This window comes from Anastrepha obliqua, chromosome 1, assembly GCF_027943255.1.
Source record: "Anastrepha obliqua isolate idAnaObli1 chromosome 1, idAnaObli1_1.0, whole genome shotgun sequence".
Classification (NCBI taxonomy): Eukaryota; Metazoa; Arthropoda; class Insecta; order Diptera; family Tephritidae; genus Anastrepha; species Anastrepha obliqua.
The window spans coordinates 48,494,634-48,510,456 of record NC_072892.1 but is presented as its reverse complement, the minus strand read 5'-3'; positions in this window follow the sequence as shown (position 1 = coordinate 48,510,456).

Below are 15,823 nucleotides of genomic sequence, written 5' to 3'. Positions count from 1 at the left end.
GCGTCTTTTCCCACCAATGGCCACTTCAATTTTATGTCACTTACGAACGGCAGGTGTTTTTTATTGGCAGCTTTTTCATGACTGAAAAAAACACTCAGAGGCTTGCCATTGCCTTTCAAGGGCTGACAGCTAATAGCAACAATTGTTTCCATCCAAAAAAAATCAAATTTTTTAGTCTCATATTGATCCTCGAACCCGGACCCAAAGAATGGTAGTCACTTATAAACAAACAAATACACGTATGTATAATACTTGTATATAATTGGCGCACACACCCTTTTTGGGTGCTTGGCCGAGCTCCTCCTCCTATTTGTGGTGTGCGTTTTGATGTTGTTCCACAAATGGAGGGACCTACAGTTTCAAGCCGACTCTGAATGGCAGATATTTTTTATGAGGAGCTTTTTTATGGCAGAAATACACTCAGAGGTTTGCCATTGCCGACGAGGGGCGACCGCTATTAGAAAAATGTTTTTATTAATTTTGGTCTTTCACCGAGATTCGAACCATTCGGCTACGTTGGCCGCAAACAAATATCTATGAATAAAGAAGCATCGTAATTGTCAGGCTACGAGCTGAACTAAGAATGTACACAGATGAAGAGTCCACAAATCACATACAGCAACTCTTTTGACGGACTTGGTTCTACAAACGTATGACTACCATCGGCGCCAACTACATACATATGAATCATCCTTTTCATATTGCATACAAAGTTTTAACGAGCATCTTGAGAGAAAGGCCAACGCCGATCATCCAAGAACTGTTTCAGTTAAACATTTTTACAAAACGCCAAATCTTTAGAAAGTATCATATGAATGTGATGGACTACAACCTTTGTCGACTTTAAGGCGCGCGACGGCACTAAGAGGAGTCACAAGTATGCGGCTAGGTCTGAATTTGGTATCCGCTAAAAGTTTATATGACTAAGTAAAATGAATTTGATCAATCAATCCCCCGATTTGACGGAGTTAGACTACTTTCTGTGGATTGCGAAACAAAATTCTACAGAAAAGACTGAAACTGTATTCGTCCTTATTTATTAACTTTTATTTCCTCCTCCGGTAAAATATGTTTACCCAGGCACATGTGCCGCTTATGTATCAGTACTAGGCAGGATGCCAGCACATGTTTGGCGGTTTCATCTTTCTGCCTACAGAACCTGCATGTTTCCGGTTAGTGAGATGATAATTCAATCTACCATGCCCTGTTATAATTCGTGTGATGAGTATTCAATTATTCCTGTTTAATTCCTCTAGGCTTAAGCATGGGGGTCTTGGCGCTCCCTTTGTTTTGGCTAATTTATGTGTCATTTTATTCCCAGTAATTCCTCTGTGGTCTAGAATCCATATATTACTCATCTGGTTCTTCTGCCTTGAGATATTCTGCTTGACATATCAAAATATGTCGTTAAGAAAATAGCATTTTACTATCATTATTTGAGTTACAGTAAAAAATATCAACTGATATTTTCTGCGCCACCTTGTACACATATGATGGAGGAAATGTCAAAATGCCTGTACCCATACTGGCTATAACATCTTTGATACTGAAAATGAATTGGTTCAAATAGGTTTGTATAAATTTGCCACCATTTGCTATGAAAAAAAGGAGGCTGGGATGTATTGTAGCTTCTGCGTTCTTGATGCTCTCGAATATACTTATATGAGCGATTCTATGTCATATAGTTGAGGTTTTTGGATTTTGTCACTAATTCTTATTAAAATTATTCTATCTTTAGCTTTAAATGTCATAAAAATAAACTGAAAAAATTTTAAAAAAGATGTAATATTGAGATTTATTCACTGCCGAAAATTATTTCATAGGGTTTTTTGAAGTGAAATAACTTCCGTTCTTTGTAAAATTTTTGTAAATTTTAAATATTATTTTTTAGAATAAAATTAAACGTTTTTAGAATATAACATCCTCACAACAAAAAAAAATTATTGGAGAAAGAATCTATATTATTTTTTTCGAACTATTTTTAAAACAAAAAAATATTTGATACAAAATATATTTTTTTTTTGAAAATTTTTGTGAAACATTTTTTTTATTTCTGTCATTTATGAAGATCAATCTCCTTCAGATTTTTTTCTTATTTGTCTTTTAATTAATTAGACTGTGCTCAGTAGTCACTGAAAGTTTCCAAGTATGTATAGGGCTTTCCAAACAGAGGTGTTATTTTGATATTCAAAGAAATATGCTACTTTTTAATATAAAAGATCGGAGGTTTATTTCATTATAAAGAGGACCACGACCACGCTTACAGGATAATTTCTTTGTCATGAAGTTTTCCATAACCGAATCGCAAAGTGGCTGCCCTATGTCCTCGATGGCCTCACGAATTCCGTCTTTGAGGTTTTGAATCGACCCTGGGCTGTTGGCGTAAGCCTTCTCTTTCACGTAGCCCCAAATAAAAAAGTCACAAGGTGTTAAATCACAAGATCTCGGTGGCCAATTGTGATTACCTCTTCGAGAGATAACCCGGTCCGGAAGCTTTTCCCGAAAAGGTCAATGGTTTCGTTGCTTGTGTTGCACGTAGCGCCGTCTTGTTAAAAATAAACGTTGGCCAGATCAATATCATCCAATTCCGGCCATAAAAAATCGTTAGTCATATCTAGATAGCGCAATCCATTCACCAATAACACCTGTTATTGGAAAATCCTATAGAATTCAAATAATATTTTGTTTAATAATTTAGAAATCCATACAATGTTGGAAATTTCTGTAGTGTTTTTTGAAGCAAAGTGTATTTGGTGCTTCTTAACATTTATACATTTTAAAAATTTCTTTTTAGAATAAAGTGTATTCACAAAAAAAAAAAATCGTTTAAAAAAAATCTAAGTTATTGTTTCTCAAAATTTTGAAATTATTATTTTTGAAAAAGAACTAAGATTTTTTCTTATTTTGTTCTCAATGATCATGCTCTGGTCAGTAATTCCTGCAAATTTCATGGTGGGATTCCAATTTAATAATTTTGAGATCTACTCTATGTTGCAAATTTTTTAGAGAATTTTTTAAATTGAAATATGAAATTGTTTCGAAAATTGTTTTGAAACATTTTTTTATTTTTGTCATTTTTGAAAAACCCACTTCCTCAGATTTTTCCTTATTTGTTCTTCAATTGATTTGAGTGCGCTCAATAATCAGTGTAAGTTTCCAACGGGATTCAAATACATTTTGTTAATGACTTTGAGATCTACGCAATATTGATTTTTTTTTGTTAAGAAAAAACTTTTGTTGTAGAACAAAACTAATATTTTTAGATTACAAGATATTCACAAAAAAAAAACAAAAATATTTGGGAAAAACTCTAAGTTAGGTTAGGTTAGGTTGACCTGGCTGGCTGAAAGGCCATCACATAGACCTATTGATCCTTAGTGTTACCAGATGAAGCTAGATCCTTACGTTTCTTTGTAGTAGACATCTTGTAATACGTCTGCGTCTTTTGCGAATCTAAGTAAATTTTGGAGCTCTATCCCCGAGAGGTTCTCGAACTTCTGATATTGTAATGCTCCTAAGCATTTTAATCTGGTTCTAGATAATGCAGGGCAAGAACATAGAAGGTGTTCTAGCGTTTCCCTCTCTTCTAGTTCATTGGCAAATTTGCAGCTATCGTTGTTTGTAATTCCTAACTTATATACGTGCGCCGCTAGCAAATTGTGATCTATCAGCATACCTACAATAGTTCGGCTTTCTTTTCTAGACAGGGCTAGTACGAATCTGGCGTATTTGTCTGCGTTCTGTGGACACATGATTTTCGCGGTTCTGCAAGTGACTAAATTATTCCACCTCCTATCTATCCGTATTTTCATATCCGCAGCGATGTCTTTGTATACCGTATTTAAAGGGTTCAATAAGTCGTTTTCTTGTACGAATTGTGTTTAAACAGCGCTTTTGGCAATCTCATCTACAATTTCTTTTCCTGCAATGCCCTTATGACCGGGATATCCCAATAGATGTGTAACCGTCTGTCTGCGACTAATCTCTCCATGGCTTCTCTGCTTTTTAGAACATTTTTAGATGAAATTTCATATGAGTTTATTGCCTTTATCGCCACTTGGCTGTTAACGTATATATTTATTTTGGAGTTGCTTGATGCCCTTGCTAGTGCTATTTCAGCAGCTTTTCCTACTGCAAAGACTTCTGCTTGAAAGATACTACAGTGGTCAGGAAGCTTAAATGGCTGCCTCATGCCTAGCTCTGCACAATAGATCCCTGCCTCTACTCCGTCTACCGTTTTTGAGCCATCGGTAAATATATTAAGAGTATTTGGGTTTGGTTTCATTCCTTTCTTCCACCCCTCTTCTTCACTTGTTTTTCGGAATTTCTTCACCCAATTGCATTCCGGAGTCATATAGTCCGTTTGGACCCTATAACTAGTGCTTATTGAGCTATGTCCGAATATTTTACAGATAAATTCGCCTGTCGCGCTGAGTCTTAGTTGGTAGGCATTCCGCCGCAATATCAATCGGCGACAAGTTGAGTATTCTTTCAAGCGCTGCCATTGGAGTAGTTCTCAATGCACGTGTTGGGCAAAGTGCACCAAGACGTTGAATACTTTCCATAGGCTTTTTATATAACTATAAGTTATAACTCTTGAAAATTTTTTGGAAAATTTTTTTATAATTTTTTAAAAACAACGGACGCAAGATTTTGTTTTTTTTTTATTTTTTATTATTATTAGGCTGTGGTCAGTAATCACTGCAAGTTTCATGGTGGGATTGCCATAAAAAAAATTTCTTAATAATTTTAAATTTTAAAATGAAATATCTTCGGTTTTTCTTAAAGGTTGTATAAATTTTAAGTATTTTTAGAAGAAAATATTAAAAAAAAAAAATACTAGTCTAACGGTTAGACGCGATAGAAGTGAAACCTTCCGTAAAACAAACTGAGAGAGAATGAGACGAAAGCAGCATTAGGAGCGGGATAATTATAGGTTCATTATAATATTGCTATAAAATTCATATTTTATTTTCTTCATTTTATTATTATTCATCCTCAATGTTTTCAATTTCAACAAATGATACGAGTGGCTTATTACAATTAACAATTAAAACTGTTTTTCCATTGCTCAATCTGGCTTTGCATGCACATATTTCTCCCACTTTAGAGAGCTGAACAGACAGTGATTCTAGTTGCTGTGCATTCAGATCTATCTGTGGAGTTACAATACGAGCACCGTCATTTTGATTGTGGTATATTGCAACACCGCCTGCAATTGGGGTAAATATTTAAAAATGAAAATATTTACGAATATAAAAATACGGACGCAATACAGCACACGCGGTTGCTATTATGAGCGTCGTAACGCGTATATTACACAGACGTACTAACATACACACAAACACTCGTAGGACGCTTGGTCTGAGCAAGTATTAGGTAGTGTAGTATAGGTATACATAATGCCTTCTCGCTTACCGTGACTCCGTAATACGCAGGTGCGCACACATACGTACTAGCATACATACAAACATACATACGTATGACGCTTGAACTAAACACCAAAGCAAGTAATAGGCAGTGTAGTATACATACTACAATACTCACTATACAAGCGTGGCTCAACAGTACGCAGCCACACACATATACGTATATCAACATATAACGCTTCGTAGCCAAGAGTGTCGCTTTTTCGTTTCATCGAGTCTCAAATCACTCCCAACGATTCTAAAGAAGTTTTCACTTCAAAATAATTTGAGAAAAAATCTATACTTTTTTTATTGCAAATTAAAAAAAAACGCTTTTAGGCATTTTTGAAAGAACAATCCTCAGATTTTTTTCTTATTTCTCTTCACTATTACCTGAGAATGTAATCACTGCGACGGAAGGGGGATTCCCATAACTATACGGGCTATATTCAATTTATTTGTGCTGACGAGAATGTCCAAAATACACATATGGCTCACATGACACGGAAACGCTCATACATGTAAGTTGGTGATTAGCCTGCATATTAGGCTGAAAGCTTCGCGATAAAGATAAACGTTTTTTAATGTTTTGGTATCCCTAAATTTCCAATAGTTTGAAAAGTATGTAACTAGAGTTGAGTACTTTGAATGGAAGTTTTTTTCTTATCGTTCCTCAAAATGGAAATTACCTATTTACTCAAATGCAATTCCACTTTTCGTGCTTTTATGTAAAACTGGTTATATTTATCTGCTTATTTGCTAAAAGTGACACCATTGAATTAATTTTTTTTTCTACTACCAAACTGAGAATTCGCTCTGCAACTGGCAACTGCCTCCAATACAAATAAGTAGGCTTTAAATTTGTTTCGACAATTTAGAGATTGTTTAACTACTGCTTAATTAAGGTTTCTGTACACTATAATACAAATTGATATTGAGAAAAATACGAATACTGAAGAATTATTAATTTTTTTTTTTAATTTTTTCAGTTGCTTTTTTCATTTTTTTTTTACAATTTTTTTTTTTTTTTTTGCATATTTTTACATTTCTTCTTTTTTTGCATAAGCAAGTCACAATTGTTCCACAATCCTTACCAAGTAAAGTGCATGCCATCGAATGAAGTGAATGTGTGTAAGTGCTCATAATGTTTTTTTTTGTTTTACACAAATGTGAGTATGAGTAAGTGTGCGAGTGAGTGAATGAGTTGAGTGAGTGAGTGAGTGCGTGAGTGAGTGAGCAAGTGAGTGTATCAGTCGCCAATTTCGTGAATTGAATGATTGAAAAGGTGAGTGAGCTAAACGGCTATAAAGTGAGAATGATTTTATTTATTCTATGTTTTTGTTTTTGTTGTTCTTTTTTACATCTTATTTTTGAATCTGCATGTTGTGCCTAGTTTTAGCTAAATACATACATATTTTATTTATTTACACTTTTATATAACAAGAATTGTTTTTACCCGAACTCTATTGAGTTTCTAAGCTGCATACGAACTGACAATTTGCTTTAATGGAAAATTCTCTAATGCTACGAATGTCGGTATATACAATTATACAGTTATACATAGAATCGTGCCTTCAAACCCACTTTTATACAAATGTGAACGAGTTTTAACTTGTTGCATACTTACAACTGTATGTTTATATGGATAAGTACATACATACATATGTACATCGGAGGAGGAACATTTAAATGGCAACGTACTTTCAACATCCCGTTTGGATAGTCATTTTTCAATTCCCATTTTCTCTCTTGCAGTTTGCATAATCGATAAAGAGTTTTTTCATAAATGCACTTTTTTCCTTTTGTGTAAATTAATATAAATGTGTACATACATATCTATTTCCCATTTATTCGTACTCAAAAACTCAGCAGGATTTTGCGTGTTATGTTAAAATTGAGCAATTGTAAAAGCATTCATATTGAAGACATTTAGATTTGAATGGCTGACATACGGTGCAAAATATATTTATGCAGTTATACTTCAAATCAAATTCTTGCAAAATTATTTTAAGAAAATTTTCAGATTTATTTTTTCTACATATAAATATGGGGCAGTTCATAAACAAGTATAAATAATCTGGTATCATGAGACAATAATCAAAAAACAACACAAAAAATAAGTGGATGAGATTGTCATCACAATTAGCGCGTACTATTGTGTCGGGTTATTTGTACGCGATTGTGAATTGCTCTACAGGGTCCGGCAATCGAAGAGTAACCAACCTTAGACTGCTCGCGCAGCTGATGCCGATGCACGGGCATCAGCTCTCTATTAGTCGGTCAAATGACGGTACAGAGTATTGTTTACAAGCGCGCGGAAGCATTTTGCCAAGAGTAAACGCGAAAAAAAAGAAAATCAGTAATGGATTTCAAACGTAATCATGGGATTGCATTATATTTGGCTGCAAAAACAACCAGTGACTGTGCGTGAGCTCTTGTACCTTAAAATAAATAAAGTTTTTGTTTCTCGCACCATTACTCGTTGCAATGCTACCGGTAGCATCGCAAAACGTAATGGAGGTGGTCATCAAAGGTCAAAGACTGCAACGTCACGTGAAATGGTTCAAAAAGTGAAGAAGCGACTTGAGCGAAACCCCCGAAATGCCAATCAAATGGCAAAAGAACTAAAAATATCTGACCATAGCATGTACCGCTGAAAAATGATCTCACAGTCAAGCCTTACAAGATCCAAACGGCGCATGATCTCACACCAAATCAGCAATAAGACAGACTTGAAAAAGCGAAATAGCTGCTTCGCTTGACCGCAAGCGGTCAATTGCCGTACATTGTGTTTTTTGACGAGAAAATGTTTCAAATTGAGCAATTCGTAAACTCCCGAAACGATAGAGTTTATTTGACCAACTATTCATACGAGAGTTTGAGTCATCGATTGGCCACCAGGAGGCTTTCTGGTGGCCGCCACAAGTAATGGTTTGGGCCGCTGTAACCGCAGATGGGCGCTCTCCAATCGTTTTCATCGAGCCTGGCGTCAAGCTAAATGCGAAATATGATCAGGAAAGTATTTTGGAGATTGCTTTGAAGCCGTGGGCAGACAAACAATTCGGTGGCAGAACATGGACGTTTCAACAGGACTCGTTACCGTCTCACAAAGCTCGAGTGAAACAAGAATGGCTAAAAACCAACGCTTCGAACTTCATAACGTCCACACAATGGCTCGGAAATTGACCACAAGCGAATCCGATGGATTATTCGCTTTGAGACATTTTGAAGAGCAAGATCCAAACTAAAAGTGTCACCAGTCTCGCGACGCTGAAAAAAGTGATTGTCCGCGGGTGGGCCTAAATACCGGCAAGTCACATTCGGGCAGCTTGGAAGAGTTAATTGATTCTTATTTTGTCTTATTTTCACACATTTTTTACTTTGCATTGAATAAAAGTAATTTTCTAAACTAAATTTATGGCCCTTTTAATTGGTTACACTTCGGGTGCCAGACCCTGTATTCGGACTATTTCGAAAAATTGTTTGCAAATAATTAAAAATCCTGTTTAATTTGGGGTTATTTGGAAAAAGATATGTAAAATAATCTTCGGGCTAAAATGAAGTATCTATTATTCCGATTTTTAACGCAAATGTTTTGGAAATTTCTAAGTACTATATTAAATTGAACTACTACTTAGCTAGAGTAAGCCCTGACATACACACTTTAGTTTGAAGAATGACAGCAATCACCTTTTCTTATACCCCCTTTATCCACACATATGCAGCAAAGGTTGATTATGGAGATGGTTTAATGGAAGCAACGCGTGCAGTTTTAAGGGGAAATTGATGGACATAAATCACCATAGACACTTTTCTCACCACAAATAAGCAGCGAGATACTCAACTCAGATAACGTTCTTAGCATAGACCGCGCTCATCAAAATACCCGTTAGTTGCTCTTCTCAATTTGAGAATATTCATACATGGCTATTGCTGCATTAAGATTTAATGTTCAAAATAGCACCATGCAAATTAATTTGTGAGTTCGTATACAAAGGTCGTCAAACTGAATTTTCAAATTTTTTTTTATAAAATTTATGCATTACACAGGAGTTTAAATCAAGTTATTATACGTCTACCAGGAACACACTATGCAACTTCTAATTAAATATATAAATTGAAAATTTTGAATATTACTTAAGCTATTACAATACCATATGGCTTCGCCAAGCAAAGATCGTGGAAGGGTGAGCTCAAAAAGTACGGCTCAAGTCTCACGGGCAACGTGCATTTTATTTTCGGTTCTTTTATTTTGTTGAGCATAACGTATGGGCTGAAAAGCCCCGGCCGAACTAAGAAAACAAGTTGTTTTTTGTTCAAAATTAGCTTTATTCCTCAACGTAATTTCCATCAAGAACCACGCAATCACTCCTGCGCCACTCCAACATTTCAGTACCACTTTTGTAGAACGATTTAACTTTTGCCTCAAAATAAGCCTCAGTTTTGGCGATAAGTTCTTCATTTGCTGGTAGTTACTGGGAGCCAAATATGGCGAATACAGCGGATGTGGGAGGAGTTCGAAGTTCAATTCAAGTAGTTTTGCCATTGATTTGATTGACTTTTGATTGATTGACATTTGAAGCGGTGCGTTGTCGTGATGAAACAAAACAATGAGCAAACGCGGTACACAATTTGAACAGAGCATTCTCATAGTCAAATTGGCATGCAATATAAAGCCAATAAGTTCTTTTGGTATCTTTACGATGTCAGCTAACTCACGCAACTTCAATTTTCGATAACTTAAAACTATTTTCCGCCGTAGCCGAATGGGTTGGTGCGTGATTACCATTCGGTGAAACATCAAAATTTAGAAAAAAATGTTTCTAATAGCGGTCGCCCCTCGGCAGGCAATGGCTAACCTCCGAGTGCATTTCTGCCATGAAAAATATCTGCCGTTCGAAGTCGGCTTAAAACTGTATGTCCCTCCATTTGTGGAACAACATCAAGAAGCACACCACAAATAGGAGGAGGAGCTCGTGTCTCTAAGACCACGTTAGAAGTCAGCAAATCATTGTTTGATTGTTGTTTCTGATAGTGCGGGATCCCTACAACACTTTTCAAGTTATTGCTTCGCTTGAACGTTATATTTTTGCCATCAAGAAGCAGTGTAAAATTAAAGCACGAAATTCCTTTTAATTCATTGTTTTGAAAAAAACAAAAGTAGCGTCACTCTTAGCACAATAACTCACGAATCATTGAATTGAACATCATGAAATTTTAGCAGCTGTCTTTTTAAGGTTAGTACTAACTGATCGAGAACTGGCGGGAATGCAATAAAACTAGTGTCATCTATGTGTTAGGTTCGGGACTTTTCAATCCATATGTTGCATTTGTTTACAGATATGGCAGATTTAGTTAGTTTTTTTTTTATTTATTTATTTATTTTTTTTGCGGCAAAAATATATCTTACATATTTTGGTATGCTCAGTGCTTTTGCTATCGAAAAGAAAATGATCGAAAAATGTAATTTTTTTACCAAAAGCAACTGTAATAATGCCTCAGACACCGCATTCATCGACTCCACCCCATGAGACAAAATAGAGGCTGGTCAGGAAGTAATTCTTTTTTCATATAAAATGTCACAATAGTTCTTAAAAAAAATTCTTCCTTAATTTTTTGATTGTACAAGCTGGCGCAAAATTAATCGGAATATTTTTAATTTTTGCAAATGTCGTCGTACGTCAATCATATTTGACACTTGTGAATTAAACAGCTGCAGCTGTCATCACTGAAAATCATGTATTTTTATTTAGTAAAAAAGTTATTCACAAAAAAAATTTGATGAATAATTTTGCGTCACCTTGCGTTAGATCAAAAATATTGCTAGGAATTGAAAAAGCGTGGGCAAAAGTATATTATATTAGCGAGGCTCACTTTGAAAGGGTCAAAATAAAAATTAATCAATAAATAAAAATATATTTTTTGAGAAAAATAAAAAATATCTTTGCTTTTTGAACACACCACGTAAACTCGTCGCTAGAACAAGAAACAGTTCAGGAAGTCATCGTGGAAAAGGCGAATGTGTGGTAAAAGCGGACAAGTACTCGGTTTCTGTAAGGCAGCCATTCGTATGAGAACTCGTTGAAATATTTCAAATAGAGTTTATATCCCTGTTAAGGTTCATTTCATTGAACACACAATTTAATAGACAGGACTTAATTGTTTGGCTACCGTAAGGAGTCACTCAATCTAGCCGTTTCAAACGTACACAAGTTAAATCCACCTCGATACAGATCGTACAAAGCATATAAATCTGATTACCTGACAAGTTTTTTGTTATTGTTGTTGTTTTATTAACCCTAGTTAAGTGTTTGTGGATTGGCTGAATTTAAATACATACGTACGACTCATATTTAGGAATATTTTTCCACTGGCACTGCGGATTTCACCATTGTGCCATTATTCCTTGAATTTTTTTATCTCCGCTGCTGTTAAAAGTAGTTTTTTTTTTAATTTTGATTTTGCTGCAATCATACTTTTTATGTGGATTGTATTGGATTTTATTGTTATAGGTTACTTTCATATGCGGTCAGTTCATTTCTTTGGAGTTTTTGTATTTTTTCTGTTTACTTACGTCTCTCTTTCTCATATTTCACTTTTTTTATATCTTGAATTTTTATACATATCTATTTTCCTATTTACGACTTATTTTCAAGTTATCTTAGTTTTTACTTAGATTTATGGTTGTGTGCTTTGATTTAATTTAGCTAATTTTCTATTTATGTATATATTTCTTGTTTACTAAATTACTAAGATATGCACAAATAAATTAGAAAATTTTTTAATATATTATTTACATTATTATTCCCATGTTCCTTTTAAATTTACTTTACTTAAAACCATTTTTACAATAAATTTCAATTATTCCACCCCACCCCTCAACCTAAACGGACTGAGTTTATTCACCTCGAGCGATATTCTTTTAGTGCACAACCCATTTTTTGTAATATTCCTAACATTCGCTCATTTCAAATCATTTCGCTATTTAAATCACCTATACATAAACCTAACGCAAATCATAAGCTGGAGAAATGCCGCTCTGAGTAAAAAGAACAATTCCGAATGGGCAAAAATACCTCGCCTGTTCATTGGTTACGCACGAATGAGCCCCTTCAATTGCTCGGTCGGGGTAAAGAAAATACTCGTCGTATGGTCAGCGTGGCTTTTGCTGCTTTTTACTAGCAAGTCGTGCGCAATATTAAAAAACAAAAACACAAAAAAAAAAAAAAACAACCAACAACAATAGAAAAATAGAAAACTGCATGAGCCACCGCGTGTCGCTCGGCTTTTACTGTTTAAATTTTTTAAATAGACGAAGTAAATGCGTTAAATGCGGTTAAATGTAAATGTAAATGAAATCTCTGTATTACAATTTATTATAAGTATCTTACCGGTATATACCTACGAAATGAGACTTTCAGCTATTAACCCATAGATGTCGCTAGGAGTATTTTTAAACCTTCCCAACTGTCTTGTTTTTTCGTCTGTCATCTGTCAACAATATTCAGTTCATTGCTTGTTACGTTGCATTCAACAATGCATTTTTGTCGCTCTTAAAAATGTCGAATTTCATGCCTTCAAACTATGATTTCCGAATATCGAAAACCACTTGTAAAATGCTGCTCTTTCGGTTCAAAAGGAAGTCTTTTTTGCATCGAATCATTAAGGGTTATGAAAAATGGGTGTATTTCTCCAACCCCAAGCGTAAACGATCGTATGGACCGCCCGACCACAAAGCCAAACCAAATCGCTTCGGCCGCAAGCCAATGCTGTGTGTTTTCTGGGATCAGCGTGGTATGATTTGGTACGAGCTATTAAAACCAGGTGAACCAGTTGACGGTACACGCAACCAATGACAATTGGCCTATTTGAACAGCACTATACACCCAAAAAGTAATTTTTCTTGATGACAATGCACCGCGACATCGAACAAGAGCGTCCCGGGAATTTGTGGAGACGTACGATTGGGAACCGCTGGTGCATGCGGCTTACTCACCAGACTTGGTGCCTTCCAATTATCATTTGTTTGCATCGATGGGTCACGCAGTTTCAGAGCAGCGCTTCAATTCTCACGAAGTAGCCAAAAAATGGCTCGATGATTGGTTTGCGGCCAAAGACGGCCAATTTTTTTGACTCGGCATCCACAAATTGCCTGAGAGATGGGAAAAATGTGTCGCTACCGACGGCTATTATTTTGAAAATTAAATTTGTAACTATTTTTAAAACTCCTAAAATCACGATTCAACTTAAACGCAAGAAAAAGGTCAAAACAGAAAATATAGTGAAGGTTAATTTCACTAGAGACAAAACTATTACATCTCTTGAGCAACTGCTCAGTGGGCTAAGGTGATCCCAGAAACATGTTCCCCCTTTTGCTACATTAAACTGGTAAACTCTAAAATGTAAGGATCTCATAGTTTCCTTTGCCAATTTACCGGTTTCTGTTTTTCCTTGTTAACTCCACTCGGGAGCATAGGACCTCGACAAGACTGAGACTTGCGTTGGTTTCGTTAATCTATTTTGCTTTCTGGCAGGGTAGATGATTAACCTGGCGCTACCAGTCTTAAGTGGTGGGAATACCCACCTGTCGTTTACCATAAGAATGTGCAAGAGGAGAATTGCGAAATTTTACCAGTCGTAAAAAAAATTCAAACATAAACTTCCAAATTGCCGATACACATATTTTTTTGGTCTCCTTTACCAAAATCCATTCTCAGAACCTTGTCTAGCTTTGTGTTGTATTTTGTAATCATACAATCAAACCATTATATTGGTTGTTGAGCTACATTTGTTGTTTTGCTATACTTTAAAAAGTTTTAATTTCATCTCGAAATGGTCCACTGAAAAAACCTGCAACAAGTCGGCCACGGACCATAACTTGTATGTTGGCACCACAGTTGAATGAATTTGAAAAACTGCAGGTTGCAACTGATGTTATGCCTTCTGGCCGAAGGATTTGAGCGAAATAAACGTCAGGAATTTAGAGGATCTGAAGCTACATACATATATTTTTCTCATGATAAATTAAAAAAAAAAAAATAACACAATAAAAAATAAAATTGTTTAATTATTAGCAACTATTAATGAAGCTTTAAAATGGTTAGAGATAAACAGTATATCATCAACAGATATCTGCATTCTATCAGACAGCCAAGCTGCGCTACTGGCCTTAGATGCATTCCAAATAACATCAAGGAGTGTCTTACATTGTTGCCAATCTCTTAATGAGATGAGCAAACAATATCGTATTATCTTATGCTGGGTTCCAGGCCACAGATATACACCAGGGAACTGTAAGCAAAACATGAGTAATAAGTAGAGTACTTCAGCTGCTGAAACAAAGTAGAGAAAAAATTTCGCCTGCTCTATTATACATAATTTTATCTATGCTTCTCTATCTTTATTAACCGAAAATAAGCCTGAACAATGGAGACATTTGACGTCTGCCTGTTTAGTTCTATATAGACTCAGATCTGGTGAATCATTTCAGCTTAAATTTGTGTGACTTGATGTTAAAGTGTGTTCTTTTACTATTGACTCTCTGCTGGAAGGTGAACATTCCCAAAACTATTTCGCACTTTCTAGCTAAATACCTTCTTTCTTAAAATTTCTATTTTTTCCGGTGCCTTTTTTAAGTTCTTGCTTTCTTTTTTGTCCCACATGCCCCTCACACTTTATTTTCTTCGTAGTCTCTCTAAAGCCTGCTTGTTTTTTATGTTTTACGTTCACAGTTTGAAGGTTTCTTGGTTTCGTATCGGATTTTCGGAGCTCTCTTGAGTCATTTTGTGAGAACTTATACTAAGGGTTGTAGGAGGTTCGTAAGAATTGGGTTTTGGATATTGACTTGATTTTGAAAAAAAAAAAATTAAAATATTTTCTTCAAAGAAAAAAAAATATTATACTACTGGCCTTCAATGAGGCAAAATTATGTACCACTAGTCCTTATTATAAACATCTTAAAGAGCTATGTTCGCCAAACCTACTACATATTTATAAGAGTAATTTATTAAAATTTCATTTCGCTACAAGAAATACCAATTCAAGCGCTACTTTGTGGCCCTTTAAAATGACTCAAAAACAGTTTTTGTTTAAAAAGTTAAAATAAAATGTTACAATATACACTACGTCGAGCAGCTATAGCTCTAGGACTTACTGACAAGTTTTTTAGAATTTTTTTCTTCTTATCTTATTTAATTTTCTATGCAAATATAGTTTATCCTTCCACAAAATCCACACAAATCCAATTTGAAAAAAAAAAATCCAAAAAACTGTCAAGAATATGTCAAGCTTTTTAACCAGAATTTAGCAAAATTTCGTTTATGCACTTTTATATGTAGCTCATTGAATTTTGATACAATAAGGTGCATATTTCGGGTGGCTCTAAAGCTGCGATGATTTGTGAGAATAGTTTTTGC